This window comes from Myotis nattereri, assembly GCF_964212035.1.
Source record: "Myotis nattereri genome assembly, chromosome: 2".
In the NCBI taxonomy this organism is placed as follows: Eukaryota; Metazoa; Chordata; class Mammalia; order Chiroptera; family Vespertilionidae; genus Myotis; species Myotis nattereri.
The window spans coordinates 157,767,785-157,786,866 of record NC_138076.1 but is presented as its reverse complement, the minus strand read 5'-3'; the positions used below and the strand labels follow the sequence as shown (position 1 = coordinate 157,786,866).

At 38.8% G+C, this 19,082-nt stretch overlaps 1 pseudogene across 1 annotated transcript; it reads left to right on the top strand.

Annotated features, from left to right (window-relative positions):
* Positions 1-13,529: 13,529 nt before the first annotated feature.
* Positions 13,530-14,159, top strand: LOC308513898 (protein BTG3-like; annotated as a pseudogene). Its single transcript has one exon. The product of its transcript is annotated as a protein BTG3-like (transcript).
* Positions 14,160-19,082: the final 4,923 nt, after the last annotated feature.

Here is a 19,082-nt window from a genome sequence, read left to right as displayed (position 1 = left end):
GAGGCTTGGGTTGCCCCTGGCAATGGAGGAAGCCAAGCTTCCCGCCTGCCCTGGCCAGCCCTGGCTGCCGCTCAAGGCTACAAAGTTTCAATTATAGAAGATAAATAAATCCCAGATACCTGCTTCCCTCCTCTCAAGGAAGCGCTGAAAAAAAAAAAAAAAGAAGAAAAAAAGGAGAGTCTGGGAGCTTGGATCGCCAGGGGCCGTGGCCAGCCTGCAAACAGCCCTCAGCCCCTCACCCAGGCTGGCCACACACCCCCAGCAGGGACCCTCACCCCATGGGGACATGGCTGGCCTGCAAACCACCACAGGCCCCTCACCCAGGCCACCCCATGCCCCAAGGGAACGCCTACCCTGATCCAGGACACCCTTCAGGGCAAACAAGCCAGCCCCCACCCATGCACCAGGCCTCTATCTATACTAATAAAAGGGTAATATGCTAATTAGACTGGGAGACCTTCCAGGAGACCTTCCAGACATTCTTCTGGACAAAGCCATGGTGGCGGGGCCGAGGTAGAGGCGGTTAGAGGCCAAGAGGGGAGGGCAGTTGTGGGTGATCAAGCTGGTGGGGGGTGGGGCCTTTGGGGGTAAGCAGACCAGCAGGGGGGCCAGTTGGGGCAAGCAGGCCATCAGTGGGGGTCAGTTGGAGGTGATCAGGACAGCGGGGAGGGGGAAAGTTTGGAGTGAGCAGGCCAGCAGGGGGGCAGTTGGGGGGCAAACAGGCCAGGGGGGAGGGAAGGTGGGGGTGAACAGGCTGGCAGGGGAGGCAGTTGGGGGTGAGCACACTGGCATGGGGGGCAGTTGGGGGTGATCACGCTGGTGGGGGGTTATTGGGGGCAAGCAGGCCATCGGTGGGGGGGCAGTTGGGGGCGAGCAGGTTGGCAGGCAGAGTGGCTAGGGGCGATAAGGCAGGCAGGCAGGTGAGCGGTTAGGAGCCAACAGTCCCAGATTGCGAGATGGAAGGCTGAATGCCGGTTAGGCCCGATCCCTGTAAACCAGCAGTAGGACATCCTTCAAGGGGTCCCAGATTGGAGAGGGTGCAGGCTGGGCTGAGGAACATCCCCTCCCCCATGCACGAATTTCATGCACCGGGCCACTAGTTATCAATAAATGCACAAATGGCAAGTGTTAGCAAGGATGTAGAGAAAAGAGAACCCTTATGCACTGCTGGTGGGAATAAAGATTGATGCAGCCACTGTGGAAAACAATATGGAGTTTCCTCAAAAAATTAAAATGGACCTACCTAATGAACAAGCACTTCCACTTCTGGGAATATATCCAAAGAAACCCAAACACTGATTCAACAGAATATATGCACCCTCTGTTCATTTCAGTGCTATTTACAATAGACAAAATTTGAAAATAAATAAATAAATAAAAAAGAAATTTTTTTTTAAAAAAAGAAAGAAACAAAATTTGGAGCAGCCCAAGTGCCCATCAGTAGATGAGTGAATAAAAAAGCTTGGTATATTTACAATGGAGTACTACTCAGCTGTGAAAAAGAAGGGAATCTTATCTTTCATGACAGCACGGATGGAACTTTTTGGTATTATGCTAAATTAAATAAGGCAGTCAGGGAAAGACAAATGCCTTATGATTTTATTTGTATGTGGAATCTAATAAACAACAAGAAACAGATTCATAGACACAGAGAACAAACTGACATCTGTCAAAAGGTAGGGGGTCTAGGGGACTGGGTGAAATAGATGAGGGGATTATGCCAAAAAAATTATGGACAACAGTATGATGCTTACCAGAGGAAAGGGTGGATGGGCACAGGTGGAGAGGGTAAACAAGGATAAATGGTGACTGAAGGAAAAGAGACATTGGATTGTGAGTACACAATGCAATGGGCAATCGATGTACATACTTGAAGCCTATATAATATTATTGACCAATGATAGTCCAATAAATATAATGAATTCAATAAATAAATAAATCGACTAGAGATATTTAACATTTATTAGATGTCATTTTTTATTTATGGATTTAACATGACTGAAATATTCTAATAGTCTTACCTCTAAATAATATGCATTTTTAGACTATAAGAAAATGTGCAGGGTAGAAAATATTTCTGAGTTTAACCTAATTATGCCTTTTGAGAAGTTATAAATAAGTGAAATAGAGAGCACATGAGTTCTAGGAGTTGACTCCATGTTTTTATTTTAAAACCAATGTACAAATTGGAAAACAAATTGAGAATACTGTAATTATATAGTTTTCAATGCCAGTAATATTCACATATTTTTGTTTTATCTTTTTATGTATTACATATGAGGTAAGAAGATAAGTTAGTGCTGTGTTCTATCAATTAGTCATCTTGGAAGGTAATGCCCCCCTTCAATGATGCTGCTCTTTCTTATAGACCTATTGTAATGACTCTTTTTAGAATCCTTTTTGGTGTATATGAGAAACCAGTCTCATCACTTTAAAGTCATATCTTTAATTTTTCTCCCACAAATGTTGCATCACCAAATAATCATTAGATTTGGATACAAGTGACATTCAGTCACTCAAAGAATAAATAGATGAAATCAGTCCTCAATAGAGGAAAGTTTGCTTATCTTGATAATTATTTTAAAGTAAAAATATGCATTTGAATCTAATAATATTGAAAGTTGTTGGGAAAAGACTCATTCTCAATGAGCCAAATTTGGGATCATCTGAAAAATAACCAGTGCCTTAATAAATAATTATACCATCTGCAGTATGAAATATATGTATGTTATTCTTAGTAGCATAAATTATGCTGATAAAGAGGATTAGGTATGATTTTAGTATTTGAAGCAAATACTAAATATATCTGACAGGAACAATGAATTTGCACTTCTTCCACTTGGTGTCTTCTTGGACAGTCTCTGAGCCTTTGTAGGGGATGAGAGGTTCTTTTTGTTTTTTGATACATATTTATATTTGTGGCATAGATATTTGGAGAGATAAAATAAGGACTTCTTATTCTAAAAGAGCACACTATTTTGTTTCTTGAGAAGATTATATAACAAGATGGAAAGTGGAATGATTTCAGCTCTGTTTGACTAAGTCTCCAAATCAGAATTTCTACTTATACGATGATAAGACTGTCTGTGTGGAACTTACAAAGGAAATGGCAGAACACTAGTTTTTGATTCTCGGTTCCTCATTCACTCAGAGTTTAAAGTATAGAAGCTAAAACATTGGATATTAGAAGATTTGTCTAGAGGAAGTTCTCTGTGGACTGTGAGTTCTATCCTACCTTCTTAAAGGACAGTGGAGGCATTTGAACTTCATTTTAAGCGTAGAAAAAGATGCCTCAAGAGAGCATGTGCCTCTTGGACCTTGAGTGATGTGCTCATTGGTGTCGGACTCGTATCTGAAAAATCTACAGCTTAAGAGTTCTAGCTGCTCTGAGAGTTGAGGTAGATATTGAAGATGGCTGCATTCCCAGAGTTTGGTGGGATGAAGGATGCATGACTATTTCTGGTGGGACAACAGTGGGCTACTTGAGCAAACAGGGCAAACTAGAGCTATCTTAGATTTTGTCCACAAGGGCCATGTGGAGGTGAGGTAACCCTGGCAGAAATCTGCTGGGGATGTAGCACTGGGTGACTTAGGACTAAGGAAAATATCAAAAGTAGAAAAATAAAAATGATAGAGTATTTCATTTCAAGGATTCTGCAAAAGGGAGATTCCCAGTATTGCAGGGTCCTAGAGAACCCCAAAATCACCCCATAAGAAAGTGTCAGTGTTAAATCTGTGCCAAACCCAAAGAAGACTAATGCCAGCTGACAACAATCTTAGTCAAGTGAGACCTTGAGACTAGTATGCTAAGAGAAATAAGCCTGTCAGAGAAAGACAAATAATGTATGATTTCACTACTATGTGGAACCTAATGAACAAAATAAACTAATGAACAAAGGTCCAGAGGCATGGAACAGACTGACAGATCTCAGAGAATAGGGGGATGGTGGGGGAGGGCTTAACCAAAGAATTTATATTTATACTAGAGGCCCGGTGCACGACACTCATGCATTTGGGGGAGGGGGGTCCCTTAGCCTGGCCCAAGCCCTTGTACATTCTGGGAGCCCTCAGGGGATGTCCAACTAACAGCTTAGGCCTGCTCCCCATGGACATCCTTAGTGCTGCTGAGGAGGTGGGAGAGGCTCCCACCACCTCTGCTGCACTCACCAGCCATCAGCTTGGCTTATGGCTGAGTGTAGCTCCTCCTGTGGGACCACACTGACCACCACGGGGCAGCTCCTGCATTGAGCGTCTGCCCCTTGGTGGTCAGTGTGTGTGATAGTGACTGCTAATTCCGTTGTTCAGTCAATTTGCATATTACCCTTTTATTATATAGGATACATACATAGCCTATAGACACTGATAATAGTGGGGTGAAGGCCTGCGGTGGGGCTGGGGCTGGGTGGAAGGGGACAAAGAAGAGGGGAAATGGGGGACATCTGTAATATTGTCAACAATTAAAACTTTTTTTTTTTTTTTTAACAAGAACTTACCTGTGATTCACCTCTTCTATCTGTTAGAGGCAGCCAAATGGTGGGGGAGGGGCACCACAGGCAGGGAAACAATGACAAGGACAGCAAGCCCTTCTTTTCCAATGCAGTTAGCCACCTGACACAGGTATGTGCTAAAAGTGACTAGAATAGGCCTGGAACATTCTCTAGGTTTTATTCAATGTGAAGTGGCAAAATAAAATAAAATAAAATCCATTAAACATGTTTAAAGGTGCAATGGAAAAAAGTTTAAGATTTTTTTTATTATCTCTGTGAATTCAAATTATTCAAAAAACTGTTTCAATAGTCGTTTTATTGATATACTGACAGAATTGCAGTTCTTATACTCAAATCCAAAGGTTATTTCCAGAAGAAGATAATAACCTCGGAGCTGAAATCAGTGATGTTAGTGCTAGGCAGCCACAATAGAAAAATGAGGAAGACACCTTGGCACTAATGCCTACTCTATGCCAGACCCTGTGCCAGCAGCCTACACACAATATCTTATCTTCTTGGTAATTTTAGGAAAAAGGTGTCATGTCTATTTTATCATTGATATCAAAGTTCAAGGAGGTTAAGTTGTTTAGGTCAGGTAGCTACTCAGTGATAGAGGCAGGATTCAATCCAAATCTTTGTAATGGTATCTTTCTCTCTCAGGGAACACGTGGGCACTCAGCCACAGTCCTTCCACCATCTACCCATCCTACAGAATCAGATTCCTATTTTTCTTCCTTACCCTCAGGTTATTTGGTGATGCAGCCAAGTAAATAAAAGTTCTGCCTTTTAGAACTAGAGAAACGGAATCATTCATACAAGGACATGAACAGTATAAAGAAGAAATTCACAGAAAGCCAACCATGCCAGAACCTCTCTGACCCATGTCCAGGTCACTTCTCCCTGACTTACTTCACTCCAGACACACTGACTCTTTGAAGCAAGTCAGCCACAGTCCTACTTCAGAGCCTTTGTATTGAGGGCCTTCTCTTCCTTCAAATATCTACATGGCTAATTCTCTGACCTTCTGCAAGTATTTACAATGAAGGAGGTGGTACACCTTCTCTTTTACACCTGTGTTGATCATCCTACTTAAAATTGCAACCAGTTCCACAATCCACAGCTCCAATTCCTCTTGTCTTGCTTTGTTTTATTCAAGTTTTTTCTAGAACAGCTAATTATTTATATGTCTATTATTAATATGTCTTTAATATGTTTTATTGATTTCAGAAAGAGGAAGGGAGAAAGATAGAAACATCAATGATGAGAGAGAATCATTAATCAGCTGACTCCTACCTGCCCCACACTGGGGATCCAGCCTGCAACCCAGCATGTGCTCTGACCAGGAATCAAATCGTGACCTCCTGCTTCATGGGTTGACACTCAACCACTGAGCAACACCAGCCAGGCTTATTGTGTTTATTAGTTATTATCTCTCCCCTTCACTAGAATGTGAGATCCACGTTGCCATGAATGTTGTTGTTGTTCTAGCTCAAATGTCTACAAGGTTGCCTGGCACAAGGTAGGCATGTAGTGTATATTTATTGAGTAAATGAGTTACTAAGTACTGACTTTTATCCACTAGTGGAGCTATTATATACCACTGTGACTTACTGGCACCTTACTTTTTGGTTTTTGCTCTACTGTACTTGCTGGAATTCCATTAATCATCTTGAAACAGCCCATTCTGTAAGTTCACCCTTGATCCCATGAAACTGATCTGGGGTTCAGCTATAGAGTCCAACCAATGCTGACTGAGCTCCTGCCCTCACCTGATAAGTCTCTGTCAAAGTCAACTGACATGAAAAAGCTCTTAATTTTCATAACATGTATTTGACAACCTATTTTAGATTTATGAATTATAGCCACTGCTTTTGATAGATGCATGTGGATTTCAATTAAAATATACTATTTTTCATCACAATGAATTTTGATATGTGAATATTTTCTAGTACTTACTAGGTAGATTCTTTCCAAAATATTGATTTCTGATTCTACTTTGTAATTAAAATATAGGCATGAACCAATGATTGCATGCAATATATGGTAGTTGTTTTTGCATAAAACTCAAAAATAAATATTTGTATAAGAGATTGGAATAAAATAAATTTAACATTGTCTGTAACTGTGAAATTGATAATCCTTGCTCCTACAATGAAAGATTTGCAGAGAAGATTATCTATTCAACACCATTCCCATGTGGATCTATTTAGTGCAACTTTACTTGCTAGAATCTGTAAAAATGCTAATAAACCACATTTTTCAGCAGCTTAGACCTAGTTCTTTATTTGTTTCTGGCTTTGAGATAACTTTGAGTAGGAAATATAGTGTCACCATGGGTAATGAATGATGCATGCATGAAATAGTGACCTTAAAACAGCACATTTCTCTTAAAGGAATCAATTTACAAACCATTGCAGCTTAAATTTTATGAGCAATTATGTATCATGTCTTTACTATGTAAATGGTAGAAAATCTATTTTAATCAACATCAATTTCCATGAAATTGTAATTTTGCTAGTGTTCATTAAAAAGGATAAACTAGATATGGGAAATGGTCTTAAGGAAACAAAGATTAAAAGAAATGTAGAAAAATGGTAGGGAACATGCATTTTTCTTCAAAAGTTATGGTTTGGGAAAAATACAGAAAATCTCAGCAATGTGCCTGGGCATAATATTACTAGCAATCTTGGAAGATTCTCCAAATGGAGGTAACAGACAGAACATACTATTGTAAATTAGAAAAATCTTTAGTACTTCCCTAGTCAGGGCATATTATTATATTACAGGTAACTAGCTATGTAGCATTTTTTTGTTCCCTCCCTTTAAGCACCTTTTTTCTTCCAGTTTTAATCTTACATAATCACAGTTTGATGTACCATTGTTAATTTTTTGCTTACTTATACTAACTGCAATAGTTCCTGGTGGCAATACAGTGGAAGTGGACAGAATGTAAATAGATTTGTTTACACTCTGGATCTGTTATATATTTGCCGATATCTTCAACTTCCTTGCAAAAACAAAATAGAAATAAAAACACTCTAGCCCTGAATGAACTCAATTACTCACTTTCTTTTACCTGGATTCATACAGGCAGACTGGTATCACTATAAATTTGTTCTTATACAACTCAAATGAGTACTTACCACCTCATGAAAATCCCACCATGCTCCTGTAACTGTACTCTCCCATTGTCTCTACCCACTATTTAATGTTTTTTTAAAATATATATTTTTTAATTTTTTTATATATTTTATTGATTTTTTACAGAGAGGAAGGGAGAGGGATAGTTAGAAACATCGATGAGAGAGAAACATCGATCAGCTGCCTCTTGCACACTACTGGGGATGTGCCCGCAATCAAGGTACATGCCCTTGACCAGAATCGAACCTGGGACCCTTCAGTCCGCAGGCTAACGCTCTATCCACTGAGCCAAACCGGTTAGGGCTTAATATGTTTTTTAAATATACTTCTATTAATTTCAGAGAGAAAGGGAGAGGGAGAAAGAGAGAGAAACATCAATGATGAAAGATGATCATTGATCGTCTGCCTCCTGCACGCCCCCTACTGGGGATCCAGCCCGCAACCCGAGCATGTGCCCTTGATTCCAATCGATCCCAGACCCTTCAGTTCGCAGTCTGATGCTCTATCCATTGAGCCAAACCAGGTAGGGCTATTTCATATGTTTTTAAATCTCCCCTTATCTCCTTCACCACCACCATACCTGCATTCTTCAGTAGATGAGCTTGCCTTATGCACCACATAGGAAGATGGAATCAGACAGGAAGGGACTCATCTTTCTACCAGTAAGTCTACAGATCTAAGCTTAGGCCCTGAGTCTAATCCCATTTCATCTTTACCAGCTGTGGGACCTAGGCAAGCTTATAATTTTTGCCCATCTATAAAATGGTGATACGAATCTTACAAAGATTATGAAGATTAATACATTAATTTAGTTAGTATAACATAATATATTCATACAATGTGATAATAGCACACACATATATATCAGAAAAGAGTTGCTTTAACCGGTTTGGCTCAGTGGATAGAGCGTCAGCCTGCAGACTGAAGGGTCCTGGGTTCGATTCTGGTCAAGGGCATGAACCTTGGTTGCGGGCACATCTCCAGTGGGGAGTGTGCAGGAGGCAGCTGATCGATGTTTCTCTCTCATCGATGTTTCTAACTCTCTATCTCTCTCCCTTCCTCTCTGTAAAAAATCAATAAAATATATATTAAAAAAAAGAAAGAAAACAGTTTAGCATACAGCAAAAATAGTGTTAGCTTTATCACCATCATCATTTTTTATTCTCTTCTATTAGAACAGAAAAAATGTTCCTTCTTCTGTCAAAGGTCCTTCACATATGCCTATCTTCTTAAAAACTTTAATCTTTCCTCTACTATTGTTACTATAGACAGGTATTTCAGAGTGCTGGGATTCTCCCTGATGGGCCAAGATGGTACTGGGGGAGGCTCTTACACTGAGCATGGCAAAAGCTAGAAAGATTAATGGATAGTGCCTAAGCACCCCAAAAGCTAGCAAGATAATGGGATAAAAAAAAATAAAAGCCCTCCCCCTCCCTATCTCTGTGACAATGCTGAACTTGAGCATTGATCTTTCAGAAGGAAGTCCCCCATTCTCCTAGGTCCCAGCATGTGAATAAAACCTCTTCCCTTTTGCACCATCATCTGCCTTAAAGTACATCTTTTGCTATATATTTTCATCCAAGTCCTCCCCTCTGTATTTCAACCTGCTTCTTTATTATGTTTCTTTTCTTAGCATACGGACCTCCATTTTCTCTTCATCCAGTTGCTAAAGACAGAAAATTAGAAATTATTTTCAGTATAACTTTATAGTTATATCCTCCCCTCACCCAGTAGGAAGCTCATACAATTCTAAATCCAAATTTATTTTTAAATTAATCTCCATATCTACACTTCTGTTGCCACTTTCAATTAGTCTTATCTATATTTTTATTTTAACTAGTCCATAGCCAAGATGGTCTATCTACTGAACACCCAGAATGATATATTAAAATGTAAATTGGACTTTCTCTTTCTCTTCCTCCATTTATGTTTTAACATAGAAGAATTGCCAAGAATCTAATTTTGCCACCAAAGGCTTCAATGATTTGGTCACTGGTTCCAACATTACGTTGTACCTCTCCTTCCTTCAATTCCTAAAGAAACAAGGTCTTTTTATGTCTCATAGACTTTTCACATGACATTCCCTCTACCTGGAATGCTTTTCCTCTTACTTTTTACTTTGTTAATTTTACTTATATTTTATATCTTAGCTTAAATATCATTTCTCTGGATAGCCCTCTGTGAGCCCAAATCTAAATTAGATCTCTCCTGTTATTTTCACTTTTGTAGCTTTTTTTTCAAAAATTATGGTATAGGCCAATTTGCCTACGTGATTCTTACACTAGTCTGTGAACTCTATGAAGGCAGATATGAGGTATGCTTTGTTCAAACTCATGTCTAATCCTTGTAGCCATTTAATATGTAAATAAATGTAGAAATACATGTGTGTGTTTATCAGCAAGTTACTTAACCTCTTTTTGTCTCATCTGTGAAGTTGGTATAAGAATTTCTTCCTTACTAGTTTGCTTTATTAACCAAGAGAGAAAATGCTTCTTATCTAGAATGTTTGTTACCAAAAAGTATTTGCTTCCTCTGCTCCACTTACCATCCCATCCCCCAAGCCAGTAGCCCGATATAGTGGGAAAAGATATCAGGTTTGATGAAACTAGATTTAATTTTTTTCCAGTTATTACCTGTGTAACTCTGGTAAAGTTATTTAACATCCATGAGCCTGTTCTTTCATCATAAACTGATATAATAATAACTATCCCAAAAAGTTTGTGGTTAGGAATATATTAAATAATATGTATGAAGCATCCAGCAGATAAACATTCCATATATGTAAGTTCCTAGTTCCTAAATACCCAAGATACCATATATAGAGCAATTTCCCATCATTTTCATCCAAAGTCACATCTACCCAGTATTTAAAAACACTTTTAAGCTAAAATGTTATTTCGGAGGGCAAAGAAACAAAAGAAGTGTGTCAAATCTCCATCTTCAGAAGGAATATGAAGAAGCTGGGGAGCTGAATGAAATGCAAATTCCAGGGCCCCCACTCACTAACATTTGACTTGCTAGATCTGGAATGAACGCAAGGATTTGCATTTTCATTAGGCCAACAGGATGAATCAAATGTTCCACTGACTTTATTCTGGAGACCAGTTTTTTTTAATGTATCGAATTTGGGATGGAATATTTTCAACCTTTCAAGTGTTTGGGTAAGCAACAAGTGACAGATGAACCTATACCTCCTCAAGGGCACATTTATTTCATTAAGAGTTGAAGCTTTATTCATGCTGCTTTATGAAATAAACTTAATGTTGAACTTAGGTCATACAGGGCAATTTCTTTTACATATATATCCTATCTAATAAAAGAGAAACATGGTAATTAGCGTACGGCCGCTACCCTTCCCATTGGCTAATCAGGATGATATGCAAATTAACTGCCAGCCAAGATGGCAGCCGGCAGCCAGGCAGCTTAAACTGAACATGAGGCTTGCTTGCTTCAGTGACGGAGGACTACAACATTCCCCGCCTGCCTTGCAGGCCTCTGAGCTTGCAGTTTGAAACATTGTAACAAATATAGAAGCTAAACAAAACCCCAGAAACCAGCTTTCAGCGATCCGGGATCTCAGAGCTGGAGTTGATACAGAGTTTCGATTATAGAACCTAAACAAACCAGATACCTGCTTTCAGCAGCTGAGGCCTCAGAGCTGGAGCCAAGCCTCAGAGCTAAAGCTGGCCCAGAATAAAAACAAAAAAAGAAAAAAAGGAGCAGTTGGGAGCTTCAGTCCCAGCCTGAAAACAGCCCTCAGCCCCTCACCCAGACTGGCCAGACACCCCAGTGGGGACCCCCACCCTGATCCAGGACACCCTTCAGGGCAAACCAGCCGGCCCCCACCCATGCACCAGGCCTCTATTCTATATAGTAAAAGGGTAATATGCCTCCCAGCACTGGGATCAGCGTGACAGGGGGCAGTGCCCAAACCCCCTGATCGCCCTGCGGCTCTGTGTGTGACAGGGGGAGGGGCCACAACCTCCCTATCAGCCCTGCTCTGTTCCTAACAGGGGAAGGCTCCCCAACTCCCTGATCTGCCCTGCTCTGTGCCTGATAGGGGGAGCTCCCCAACCCCCGATCACCCTGCAGCTCTGTATGTGACAGGGTGCGGCGCCCCAACCCCCCACCACATGGATCCTGCTCTGTGTGTGACAGGGTAGAGCCATAACCTCCCCATCGGCCCTGCCCTGAGTGTGACAGTGGCGGCGCCCCAACCCCCTGATCGGCCCTGCTTTGTGGGTGATAGAGGGCGGCACCCCAACCCCCTGATCCGCCCTGCTCTGTGCATGACAGGGGGGAGCTCCCCAACCCCCTGATGGGCCCTACTCTGTGTGTGACGGGGGGAGCTCCCCAACCCCCTGATCGACCCTGCTCTGTGCTTGACAGGGGTTGGAGCCGCAACTGCCCCATCGACCCTGCCTTGAGTGTGCCGGGGCGGTGCCCCAACCCCCCAAACGGCCCTACCCTGAGCGTGACTGAGGGTGGCATCGCAACCTCCCAATCTGCCCTGCTCTGTACATGACAGGGGGTGGTGCCCCAATTCCCCAATCGGCCCTGCTCTGAGCCCGACCAGGGGCTGCACCTAGGGATTAGGCCTGCCCTCTGCCACCCGGGATCAGGCCTAATCCAGCAGGTCGTTATCTCCCGAGGGGTCCCAGACTGCGAGAGGGCGCAGGCCTGGCTTAGGGACCCCCCCTCCCCCCTGTGCACAAATTTTTGTGCACGGGGACTCTAGTGTGTATATATATATATACACACACATATATACATATATATATATATATATATATATATATATATATGTATGTATATATATATTATTTATTTATTTATAATATATATTATTTATAATATAATATAATATAATATAATATAATATAATATATATAATATATATATTATTTATTTATTTTTACAGAGAGAAAGGGAGAGGAATATAGAGTTAGAAACATCGATGAGCGAGAAACATTGGTCAGCTGCCTCCTGCACAGCCCCCACCGGGGATGTGCCCACAACTAGGTACATGCCGGAATAAAACCTGGGACCCTTCAGTTCGCAGGCTGATGCTCTATCCACTGAGCCAAACAGGTCAGGGCCATACAGGGCAATTTCTTTCCCCAAGGCACTGTTTATGCGAATATAAATAGGCTTTCAAAGTTGTGCATGAGTCTGTGCTTACTTTCTTGGAAGTCTATCTGCCAATGAGAAGAGTGATATTATAGGTTTACATATGTTTCAGAAATAATGCATTTCCCAAACAAAATTCACTATTTTTTATAAGCTTGACATGCAAGCTTACATTTTATAAAGAACATATATTAGAAGAAGTAATACTATATAGTAATAGTCATGGAATACAAACAAATCAAGAATAAAAATGGTAGAATGATGTAAATAGAAACTTTATGTAACTTTTTAAAAAATTTCAACTCACAAGCATTTCTTTATAAATCAGTGCCAAATACACCATCTTATTTTTCTTTAAAATGCTTGATATTAAACATTTTAAATCTCAGTGGTTTTATAAGTAAAGCCATTTAATTATCTCTTTTTAAAACCAAAGTGTAAATGCAAATTGAATGTCAAGGTACTAAGACACCCAAGGCATAAAAGCTAATAAAGATTATAAGAAATAACTCCCAGGTACCATATACATGCAGCAAACATTCCAGAGTTGCTTTGGATTTTTATAAATGTGATTGATGTTGTCTCACTCCATAAAATATTGTTAAAGATGATTAAAATGTATAAACCTACATTGATAAGTATAAATTCAATTTGTAAGACATGAAAGAGGAAATTTATGTCCTACCGTCTTGCTATATAGGTATGTTTTTCTCCAGATGGGTGAAAATAGTGTTCTGAGTTCTGCATTTATAAATAAGATGACTCAAAGACATGAGGCTGGTTCAAAAACATGATAATTTGGAAAAAGAGGCAGTTGAGAGATTTGCTGAGAAACTGATGCTTTACGAAAAATATGAAAAAACACTGATATCCTGAAAAGCCATCAAAAGGACAGCCTATAGATTCATTTGTTCAATAAGTTTCGGAGAGTTGATCCTGATGTCTTGAAAGCCTGTGAGAACAGCCACATTTTGTACGGTGCCTGGGCTTGTGAGAGGAACTCACAGTGTGGGTGGACCACGTGAGATAGGGACAAAAAAACAATGCAGTCATTGTTGCCAGCTTTGAACATGAGAATAGAAAAAGAATGAGATCTCTAAGAAAGTTACCTGGGCCCTTGATAAAGTTATCTCCGATTATCAGTCAGGATCCCCTTCTTCAGATGAAGAAACAAGGAAGTAGAGGTGAAATCCAGTTTGGTGACTGCAACCCAACCCCCATGTACCAGATTTTAGAACTGATATTCCCACCTCTTCCAATGTGGCACCCTTTGCCCAGAAAAAAAAGCCAGGGATGTACTGAGAGAATGGCCATCAGTCACTACTCTCCTTCTTTCCATTTGGTTTTCCAAATCAGAGAAGAAAGAATAATAATCCATATCACCCAATCCCAGTCACATGAAATGCATTGTGACCGGATTCACTGGAGTAATCCTTACATGGTAACACCTCATAGTAGTAAAGTTAGATGGGTTAAACCATCACACTTACTTTTATAGAGAAGTTATTGAGAATAATCTTTCTTAAAAATATATGAACTTTAGATATATTTATATAGTTTGAGAAACTTTATTAAATTAGTTAAGTGCCATATATATATATATATATATATATATATATATATATATATATATATATATATATCATTTATTTCAGAGAGGAGGGGAGAGGGAAAGAAAGATAGAAACATCAATGATGAGAGAGAACCATTGATTGACTGCTTCCTGCACACCTCTTACTGGGGATTGAGCCCCTAACCTGGGCATGTGTCCTGACCAGGAATCAAATCACAGCTTCCTGGCTCATAGGTCAACACTCAACCACTGAGCCATACCAGCTGGGCAAAGATTGGAAACTTTTTATGCATATTTATCTTCATAACCTATTTAGGTAGTAGGGGGCTCATAACATTAATTAAATTAGTAACAAAAATACTTTTGTAACACTTTGGCTAAGTCATAGTTCCACTTAATTCCCAGAACACTAATTAGAATTACAACAACACTGTGGTGTGGATAATTTTATTATGCCAATTTTATGAAGGGTAAAATGAGGCATAGGTGGTTAGGTAACATCTCTAAAATCACATAACTAGTAAGTTGAAGAATTAGGATGTGAATTCCGTTAGTTGACTACACAGTTCATACTTCTAAGTTCTTAATGAATAAATATGTTGACTTGCTCGATAAATGATAACTACATTTTTTTAAGCCTTTTCATCCTCCAGTCCTCTGGCTATGGTAAAATCAGACTCTAAGTCTCCCCAAGTGAACCTCAAAGACACATCCTGGTTAATAAATGGTGAAAAATATTTAAAGTTACTGATGAAGTGATAGAGTGATAAATCATATACTTACTGGAATACATAATAGAAAGGTCAGGGTAGAAACAACATTAGTAATTTTAGATTTTTAAGTCACCATAAATATTAACCAACAACACAAAATATGAAATAAAACAACAATAAAAGAATTGTGCCTATCAAATTTAAAACACATGCAAACATGTACATTTGACTGCATTGAGGTGATCAAGGGAAAAGATATTTGACAGAAGAATGGAAGCACATATTTTCTTACATAAGCAAAATGAAGTCTCCTAGAATCATTTTTTTTCAAGATTTTCCATCATTTTGGAACTAGACTTTAGATAATGACTTCACATGCCCCCATAAACACCAATGCAAAATAAACTAGCATCATTGTCCTCAAGGAATTTGCATCATAATATATAAAACAGGAAAAAACTACTGAAAATATACTATTAGTTCTACTTCTTGTTAGGATATAAATTATCACAACACATTTTTGTTTCCATTGTAATCATTAGAAAAAATAGTAAACTAAAAATTATATATATATATATATATATATATATATATATATATATATATATAAAATGATAGATGATAGATAGATGATGATAGATAGATAGATAGATAGATAGATAGATAGATAGATAGATAGATATAGATAGATAATAGGCCTTGACACAAGGAGTCTACAGGAGCTAAATTCCAAACAAAACTAAAACCTTCCTAGATAAGCAAACATCTGTGCCACATGGGGGCATTTGGCAAGTCTAGCACAATATATGTATACAAGGTTGGCAATGCCATAGATATAGGAATCTGCTTCTATGGAAAGAGAAAGTGGGGCTTTTACCTCTTCAGTTTGGGTGACAGGTTGGAAGCATTAAGAGCCAAAAATGCAGATCTAGATTTTTCCAGCGATCCACTGACTCCCCCCTGGAACTTTTACTAATAGCTGGGGAGTGTTGACTGCTGTGTTGGCAGCAGTTTGAATATTGAGACTGAGATGGAAAGCCAAAAGGGACCTCCACAGTCTCCTTATGTTTAGATTCCAAAGTCATTCTGGGTCCAGAGCTCAAGGCAGTTTAAGTCAGAAGAGGATAGAAACTGAAGTTACAACTCACCAATCAGCTTCAATCCAGTTTAGTTCCTGATTAAAATGAAGTACTAGCTTCCTAACAGAAAGAACATGCCCTCATTAAAGGAAAATGCTATTAATTGCAATCCCTATGGTTATTTAAGTACTTTACCTAACATAAAATGTAAAGTTATGGCGAAAATGTGACCCATAGTCAAGAGGGAACATTAGTCAATAGAAGAAGATCCACATATAAACCAGAAGTTAAAATTAACAAAAACTGTAAAATAAATATTGTAAATATATTAAAGAAAATAGAAATTATATGAATATATAGACAAAGTGAGTGAAAGGAGAACCTAAAAATATAAAACTTCTAACAAAAATGGATGCTATAGAAATAAAATATACAATATTTAAATTAAGAATTTATTGGAGAGTTTTAGAACTCAATAAAATGTTTGACTATTAAAGTATTACAGTTAACACTACTTTAAAACTTAATTGTATAGCTGAATCCATGGGTTGCATTTTAAAGTAAGGAAAAACCTGATAAAAATCTAATTTTCTGTATTTATTCTTCTTAGGGATTTAGTCATAAAAGTGTCAATATCATCATTAAGTCAACATCAACAACATGATACATTTGTACTTTATATAGCATATTATGAAGTGGATTCATTATAAATTTCTCAGTGATAATGAATTCCAAAGTATTAGATATATTTAATATATTTTTCTCATATACTCTATAATTTATTTGTAAAAATAAGTAATAAAATTGTACAATGAATTGTGTAAAACGTGATTAGACCATCTTTTGACAAATCATGTCATTCATATTATGAAAAAAAATTGAAGCCAAATTTCAAATAATAAAAATTTTATATTTGGACCATTATTGTTATGTACAGTTTAAGAATATCATTGACCCTAAATAGACAGTTTATCTTTCACCTTTGATATTTTGATTGGAGCTATCAGCAAAGGACCTCACCTAAAATGTCCTAGGAAGGATATTTTGTTTTATTTTCACCATATCATAGAAGATTAAAAGTTTTTCTTTTGCCATATTTACAAGGAGGAATACCATTACATAGCTACAGAAAAAGATATTGGCTCTGAGAGAGATGACGGAGTAGGAAGTACACCTTCTAAAGAAGCCAGGTCCCTTTCATAGACAAAAATTTCCTTCATAGAAAATAACAGTAATAATATTATGGTTCTATGTCATATATATATATCTCACTCAGTTTTCAAGATACTTTTTGGTACTTTATCTTATGTACAAAGGATTATATATATAGTAAGTTATCAAATATCAAATGCCAATATGGCAAGTGACAGACAAGACAGAGGACAGAGGTACAAAACCAACTAATAGATAAATAGGTGAATAGGTGATAGATACAGAAGATTTCTTTTACAGAATATACTAGGATATAAAAACTACCTTACGTATATTATGAATTAATACTCATATCTTTTAAAGACTATATCCTATATAATAAAGAGGTAATATGCAAATTGACCATCACATCCTCGCACAAGATGGCCGCCCCCATGCAGGCACAAGATGGCCACCACAAGATGGCCAGCAGGGGAGGGCAGTTGTGGGAGACCAGGCCTGAAGGGGAGGGCAGTTAGGGGTGACCAGGCCTGCAGGAGAGAGCAGTTATGGGTGACCGGGCCAGCAGGGGAGGGTACTTGGGGGGAACCAGGTCTGCAGGGGAGGGCAGTTGGGGGGGATCAGATCTGCAGGGGAACAGTTAGGCATTGATCATGTTGGCAGGGGAGTGGTTAGGGGCTGATCAGGCTGGCAGGCAGAAGCAGTTAGAGGCAATCAGGCAGGCAGGCAGGTGAGTGGTTGGGAGCCAACAGTCCCGGCTTGTGAGAGGGATGTCCGACTGCCAGTTTAGGCCCGATCCCACAGGGATCAGACATCCCTCTCACAATCTGGCAGTCAGACATCCCCCAAGGGGTCCCAGATTGGAGAGGGTGCAGGCTGGGCTGGGGGACACCCCCCTTCCAGTGCACAAATTTTGTGCACCAGGCCTCTATAAACAGTTAATTTTCTATATTATGTTTTAATGCTTTATGCTCACATAAAACAGTTATTTCCTTCCCACAAAGTCAATTGATTAGCATTAATCATATATCATTATCCAAAGCTATCTAATACATGCACATAGCATAACCCAGTCTTCATAGTTAAACACTAAATCTAAAAAGGCTATTTTTGATTGATTATAAAAGATACAAAAGCAACTTAGCATTCATGAAATTTATCATAGATATTTTAGAATATTAAAAAATTGCATCTTGGAAGATAGACTTCAAAAATAAAATTACAAAAAATACATTAAAATAAAATTATATTTTTTACTGTCATAGATAAGAACAAGTAAAATATTTTTCACTCAGTAATGTAGAATTTATTTTGTAAGTTTAACAATAATATAAGAACATTATTTTAATAATATTTACATTTCATAGATTTTATATTTTATTGTAACACTTCTGTAGAATTTTCTTTTTAATGTCTTAACTGATCTCAAAACAAAAAAACAAAAAACGTGCACAGTGCTTAGAGCATCAGCTGGTGCACCAAATGGTCTCAGGTTCGAATCCAGTCTAGGGCATGTACCTCAATTGCAGGTTCAATACCCTGGTCCCAGTTGAGGTGCATGCAGGAGGCAACCAGTTGAAGTTCCTCTCTCACATTGATGTTTGTCTCTCTCTATCTATCTATCTCCCCCCCTCTTCCCTCCCTTCTGCTCTCTCTAAAGATCAATGGAAAAATTATCCTCGGTTTAGGATTAAAAACAACGACAACAACAACAACAAAAAGACAAAAAAGAACATGAACAAAAGACAAAACGCCTTTGCACTCTGAATCTCAAGGTGACATTTAAGACTGACATCAAGCTAGCAGA